The sequence below is a fragment of the Marmota flaviventris genome, chromosome 3 (assembly GCF_047511675.1).
Source record: "Marmota flaviventris isolate mMarFla1 chromosome 3, mMarFla1.hap1, whole genome shotgun sequence".
In the NCBI taxonomy this organism is placed as follows: Eukaryota; Metazoa; Chordata; class Mammalia; order Rodentia; family Sciuridae; genus Marmota; species Marmota flaviventris.
The window spans coordinates 57,793,076-57,799,795 of NC_092500.1; the positions used below are offsets into that span (position 1 = coordinate 57,793,076).

Sequence of the window (6,720 nt, forward strand, 5' to 3'; positions counted from 1 at the left end):
ACAGATACATGAGGTGGGATGGAAAGGGAGAGAAAAGGGAAATTGCATGGTAATGGAGGGAGACCCTCATTGTTATACAAAATTACATATAAGAGGTTGTGAGGGGAATGGGAAAATAAACAAGGAGAGAAATGAATTACAGTGGATGGGGTAGAGAGAGAAGATGGGAGGGGAGGGAGGGGGGATAGTAGAGGATAGGAAAGGTAGCAGAATACAACAGTTACTAATATGGCATTATGTAAACATGTGGATGTGTAACCGATGTGATTCTGCAATCTGTATTTGGGGTAAAATTGGGAGTTCATAACCAACTTGAATCTAATGTATGAAATATGATATGTCAATAGCTTTATAATGTTTTGAGCAACCAATAAAAAAATAAATTAAATAATAATAATAATAATAATAATAATAATCCAATCAGTAAATGGGCTAAGGAACTGAATAGACACTTCACAGAAGAAATACAATTGATCGATAGATATATGAAAAAATGTTCAACATCTCTAGCAATTAGAGAAATGAAAATCAAAACTGTTTTAAGATTTTATTTCACTCTAGTCAGAATGGCAATTATCAAGAATACAAGCAACAATAAATGTTGGTAAGGATGTGGTGGGTGGGTAGGTACATTTATACATGGCTGATGGGACAGTAAATTGGTAAAACCATTATGGAAAGTGGTATGGAAATTTCTCAGAAAACTTGGAATGGAACCACCATTTGATCCACTCCTTGGTTTATACCAAAAGCACTTAAAATCAGCATACTAGAGACCTAGCCACATCAATGTTTATAGCAGCTCAATTCACAATAGCTAAACTATGAAACCAACCTAGATGAATAGATGAATGGGAAAAAAATGCAGTATATATACACAATAGAATATTACTCAACCTTAAAGAAGAATGAAACTATGGTAATTGCCAGTAAATGGATGAAGCTAAAGAATATCATGCTAAGTGAAATAAATCAATCTCAAAAAACAAAGGCCAAATGTTTTCTCTGATATGCAGAGGCTAACTCACAATGGGAGTGGGGGCTAGGGAAGAATAGAGGTACTTTGGATTAGATGGAGGGAAATGGCATGGGGATAGGTAGGATAGTAGAATGAATCAGAGATTATTATCCTATGTGCATATATGACTACACAAGCAGTGTGATTCCACATCATGCACAACCAGAAGAATGAGAAGTTATATTCCATTTATGTATAATGAGTCAAAATGCATTCTACCATCATGAAATAATCAGAACAATTTTTTTTAAATGATCCTGTTAGGTTGGTGTAACCAGCATCCCTCTTATTCTTGGTACTCCCTCTTTTCCATCCACTGATTCCCTACCCTGCTCCTTGGGTATAAATTCTCACTTACCCATGATATATTAGAAAGTGAGCTCAATTTCTATACTCAGCTGCAAAATTCAAGTGTGGTGGTCCCTTTGCCTATTGGGATCATTCTAAATAAAGTCCTCCTTAACAATTTTTAGCTAATATCATTGAATAACTTTTTCTTTAGTAAGAAAAAAATTATTTTACCTGTAGTAGGTTGTGTTCTTTTTCTTGCTGTGTAACAAATGACCAGAAACTTGGCAGCTTAAAACACATATTTATTATCTCTTATTTTCCATGACTCAAGAGTCTGAGCATAACTTAACTGGGTTCTCTATCAGGGTCTAACAGGTTACCACCAAGTCACCAGCCAAGCTGCATATTCATCTGGAGGCTCACCTGGGAGATAATCTACTCCTAAATTCATTCAGGTCTCTGGCAGAATTCATCCCTGTCTTAGTATGACTTAGGCCCCAATTTCTTGCTAGCTGTCAGACTGAGAGCACCCTCCAGGACCCAGAGGCCAGTCACAGATCCCTGCCATACCCTGATCCTCTTCATAGCAGTTCCCAGCATGGATTATGCTTCTCTAAGACCAGTAGGAGATCTCCAGTCTGTTAAGACTATTTTACATAACAAAAGATACTAACAGAAGTAATATTTCAGCACCTTTGTTATGTTCCACTGGGGAGAAGAAAGTCACAGATTTTCCCCACACTCAAGAGGAGTGGATCATATAAGAGATTTCATTAAGGTTCGCTTTGGAGTGTATCTGGTACTTGCGGACTTAGCTTCTACTATTTTCTTCCATTGTATGTTTCCTGACTTTTCCCTCTAAAGGGTATAGAGTTTGAATATCTTACTGTAATTTTATTCATTGTTTTGGGATTTACTACTAGAAAGTCATTAACATAATACCTGAAATAAAATTATTTCAAAAGAAAAAAAATTACTCCAATTAGTACACTTTCTCCAGCGTTTTAAGACACACAGCTGAGGCTTTTTAAAAAAATTGTAATCACATGCCTTTGGCATTTTTCAAAAGAGCAAACATGATTTTCAGGGTAGAAGAGAACCTACCAGGCCTCCCACTAATCTTACTTAAGTTGGGCTGGTAGCAGTGAGCTCAAGAATTCACTGTTACTATTAAGTGTGTCTTGCAGTTCCACCTCATTAGCACGCCTGCATTTTCTGCATAAATCCACTCTGAGATGTTCTCAAGGGGGCTAAGCTCTGGACAGTGCAACCCTTTATAAAGAAATCCTTGACAAGATTCTCTGGGTACACGGTAGGGAAAAAAAATGAATTTGTTTTTCGTAATATAATTTTCCAACATAAGAAAAATTGTGCATTTGAATATTTAGCAGGCTGACAATGGAATGCTTGACAATTTCTCTTTGGATATGCCAAGACTGGAATCCTTGAGAATCTTTTAAATAAGAACTGAAAGCCATAAACACAGGGTAGTGTTGATCCTCATAAATTTTGGCTTTGTCAAATACAGTTCAGAATTGGACATCACAAGAGGTCTTATACTGCAGTTTTAAACATAGATTCAAAAAATTAATGCTTATGAATATGTTCATTAGATTGCAACAAAACCAATGACTCTATATATTCTCTTGTCACCTTTTCTTATCACTCACAAATTACCAATGGCTACATGGCCTGGTTAAAAGAAATACTCAGAATAATCTGGGAAATCCACAAAAAGAAAGATTGAGGCAATTTTCACAACGATTCAATAAAACCAAAGCAGAACCCCCTGGAAAAAAAATTCTCTAAAAACTAGGGAGCTAAAATATTTTCTTGCTCTAATAATGCAAATATATGAAACAATTTGGAGGAGAAACAACTAGTATGTGTATGTATGGGTATAGTATAATTATCTCTAATGTCTCCATTACTGCACATATACAATTCAATGTAATAAAAAATTGAGCCAATATTTTGAAAACTGAACATCTATCCTTCTTCCTTCCTTCACTCACTCACTCAATATTTAACAAACCTGCAAGTTCTTTACTGGATAGTTTAATAACTACAATGGAAAGTGATACAGGCATCCTAGACACATATGTTTATATGATTTATGATATACACCCTTAATTTTTTTGTGTGTGTGTGGTGCTAGGGATTGAACCCAGGCATGTGAGGCAAGCACTCTCAACTGACCTATATCCCCAGCCCAATTCTTAATATACTAAATTAAATTAAAGGTCAGCCAGGGGTGGGGGCTGGCTCTGTGGTAGAGTGCTTGTCCAGTGTGTGTGAGGCCCTGGGTTCCATTCCAACACCACAAAAAAATAAAAATATAACAAATAAGTGAAACAATAATTAACTTCTATTGAAAAGTGTATGTAGATCAATATTTTTATATGCACTATTGATGTTCAAAAGAAAGAGTGGAAAGGGTAAAATGCATGTCTTATTTTTATTTTTTCCATCATTTATTTCTTTCAGGTATATACATTATTGCTGGGAGCCATTAGCCAAGTAGGTATGACAATTTCCTTGCCAGCGTACCCCATGTTGCTGACATTTTGCAGTGACATTGAATGTAGGTGACCTTGCTCAAGGACCAGGGCGGATTAGGGTGTTCCTGGTTTAAGATAATCGGGTTTAGGGCATTCCCAGTTTAGGTTCCAGGTTTAAGGTTTAAGATTATTCCTGCTGGGAATAGGGCGTATCCTGCTGCCTGAGTTCCCCTTGAGTTCTCACGGGATTCAGACAGTATTTTTTGGGAGATAGAAGCCCAGTGGATTTGGATTTGGGCAGAGAACGTGGATTTCCCCAGAACGTGATTGTAGACGGCTGGTGTGAGTTCGGGAATAAAGAGTTGCTGTTTGAATCTACAAGCTGTGTGGTGGCTCGTGATTGTGTGCCCAGCCAGACTGCGGCACATTATTAGACATCAATTGTGTGACAATTCTAAATTCAGAATAAATATTAGTACCAAAAATCATGCCCAAAGGCTGAACTTGGCAAACACAATCTACTAAAGTGTTTACTGTCTATTTTCATCCTCTATGTTGATCTGGTTTTAAAATTAATAATGAAATTTTGTTTTCCAATAGTACATATGAGTCAATGCAGTCTTTAAAAAGCAGATAGAGAAAAAAAAAAAGAATTCAACATTCAACTCTCAGGCAATTCCAAAATAGTCTGCTTCCTTAACCTGTTGAAGCTGTGTGGGTTGGAAAAGTAGTGGGTAGAGGGGTGGGGTGTGGGTGTTTGGAGAAGGCCTGGGAAGAGGCACCAGCTTGAAGACATGTTGCTTAACCTCTTTCCAACTCAACTTCCTTTAATCTGTAAAATGGGTATAAACACTACTGTGGAGGTAAACACTACTAAGTGGGATAGTGTAGCTATTCCTTGACTATTGCACATAATGCTACACTGAACATGGGAGTGGAATTTTGATTTCATTTCCTTTGGACATTTACCCAGAAGTGGGACTGCTGGATGATATGGTAGTTCCATTTTTTTATTTTTTGAGGAATATCCATACTGCTTTCCATAGTGGCTGTACCAATTTACATTCCCACCCACAGTATACTAGGATTCCCTTTCATCTACACCCTTGTTAACACTAGTTATCTCTTGTCTATTTAATCATGGTCATCCTAACAGGTGTGAGGTGAGAGCGCACTGTGGTTTTGATTTACATTTCCCTGGTGAATAGTGATGTTAGCACCTCTTCATATACCTGTTGGCCTTTTGTATGTCTTCTTTGGAAAAAATGTCTATTTAAGTCCTTTGCATAGTTCTCAATCAGGTTGTTTTTATGTTATGGAGCTATGTGCGTTCCTTGAATAATTTGGATATTAACCCATTATCAGATAGATGGCCAACAAATATTTTCTCCCAATCTGTAGACTGTCTTTCATGTTACTGATTGCTTCTTCACTGAAAAGAGGTTTTTAAGTTTGATTGTAGTCCCACTATTTTTGCCTTTGTTGCATATGGTTTTGGTGTCATATTAAAAAAAAAAAAAACATTGCCAAGGCCAATGTCAAGAAGCTTTCCCTTTCACTCCTGTTAGGAGTTTTACAGTTTCAGGTCTTAAATTTAGACAAAGATATGGAAACAACATAAATATCTATCAATGGAGGACTAAGTAAAGAAATGTTCGCATCTACAATATTTATATGTAAAAATGATATTTTATATATATATATATAAATGATCTATGATATATGAATATTTACCATATTATATGGTAATATATAGTGTATATTATATAAGGTATAATCATATACATATTATTATATTCTACCTATACATTATAATGTTATGTAATGTCTATCATATATAATAACGTTTTATATTCTAAAGCGACGTATTCAGATGTTATAAAGGAGATCCTGCCATTTGTGACTATGCAGATGAACCTGGAAGACTGGTTAAGTGAAATAAGCCAGACACAGAAAGAAAAACAGTGTATGATCTCTCTTATATGTGGAACCTTCAAGAGTCAAATACATAGAAACAGATCAGAAGGGCAGTTACCAAAGGTGGCAGCAGAGTGGGGAGGGAAAAGCAGGGAGATACTGGTCAGAGCAAAAAGTTGCAGTTATATAGGACAAATAAATCTAGAGGTCTAAAGTACAGCACAAGGGCTCTAGCTAATAATATTGTATAGTGCTCACTTTGGCAGCACATATGCTAAAATTGGAATGATACAGAGAAGATTAGCATGGCCCACATGCAAGGATGTCAGGCAAATTTGTGAAGCGTTCCATATTTTTAGCTAAACAGTGGAGCCAATCTAGATGCCCTTCAGTAGATCAATGGATAAAGAAAATATCGTATAAACACAATGGAGCATTACTCAGCATTAAAAGAGAGTAAAATCATGACATTTGCAGGTAAATGGATGGAGATGGAGAATATACTGCTAAGTGAAGCAAACCAATCCTCCCCCAAAAAACAAATGTTGAATGTTTTCTCTGATACAAGGATGCTGATTCATAATGGGGATAGGGGTGATGCATGGGAAGAATAGATGAACTCTAGATAGGGCAAAGGAGAGGGAGGAGAATGGAGGGGACGGGGGTAGGAAAGGTAGTGAAATGAGATGGACATCATTACTCTAAGTACATGTATGAAGACACAAATTGTGTGACTCTACATTGTGTACAACCAGAGATATGAAAAATTGTGCTATATGTTTGTAATATAAATTAAAATGCATTCTGCTGTCATATATAACAAATTAGAATAAATTTTTAGAAAATATTGTATGGTATATTGGAAATGTTCTAAGAGAATAGATTTTTGGTGCTATAACCACTAAAACAAAGCTAAGAAAAGAGAGTTATAAAGATGATAGATATATTAATGGATATATTAATCAGCTTGACTGCAGTAACGATTTCACTATG

At 36.1% G+C, this 6,720-nt stretch overlaps 1 non-coding gene across 1 annotated transcript; it reads left to right on the plus strand.

Annotated features, from left to right (window-relative positions):
• Positions 1-5,977: 5,977 nt before the first annotated feature.
• LOC114088716 (U6 spliceosomal RNA) lies at positions 5,978-6,084 on the plus strand. The gene has a single exon (XR_003582042.1). It is a non-coding gene; the product is annotated as a U6 spliceosomal RNA (small nuclear RNA).
• Positions 6,085-6,720: the final 636 nt, after the last annotated feature.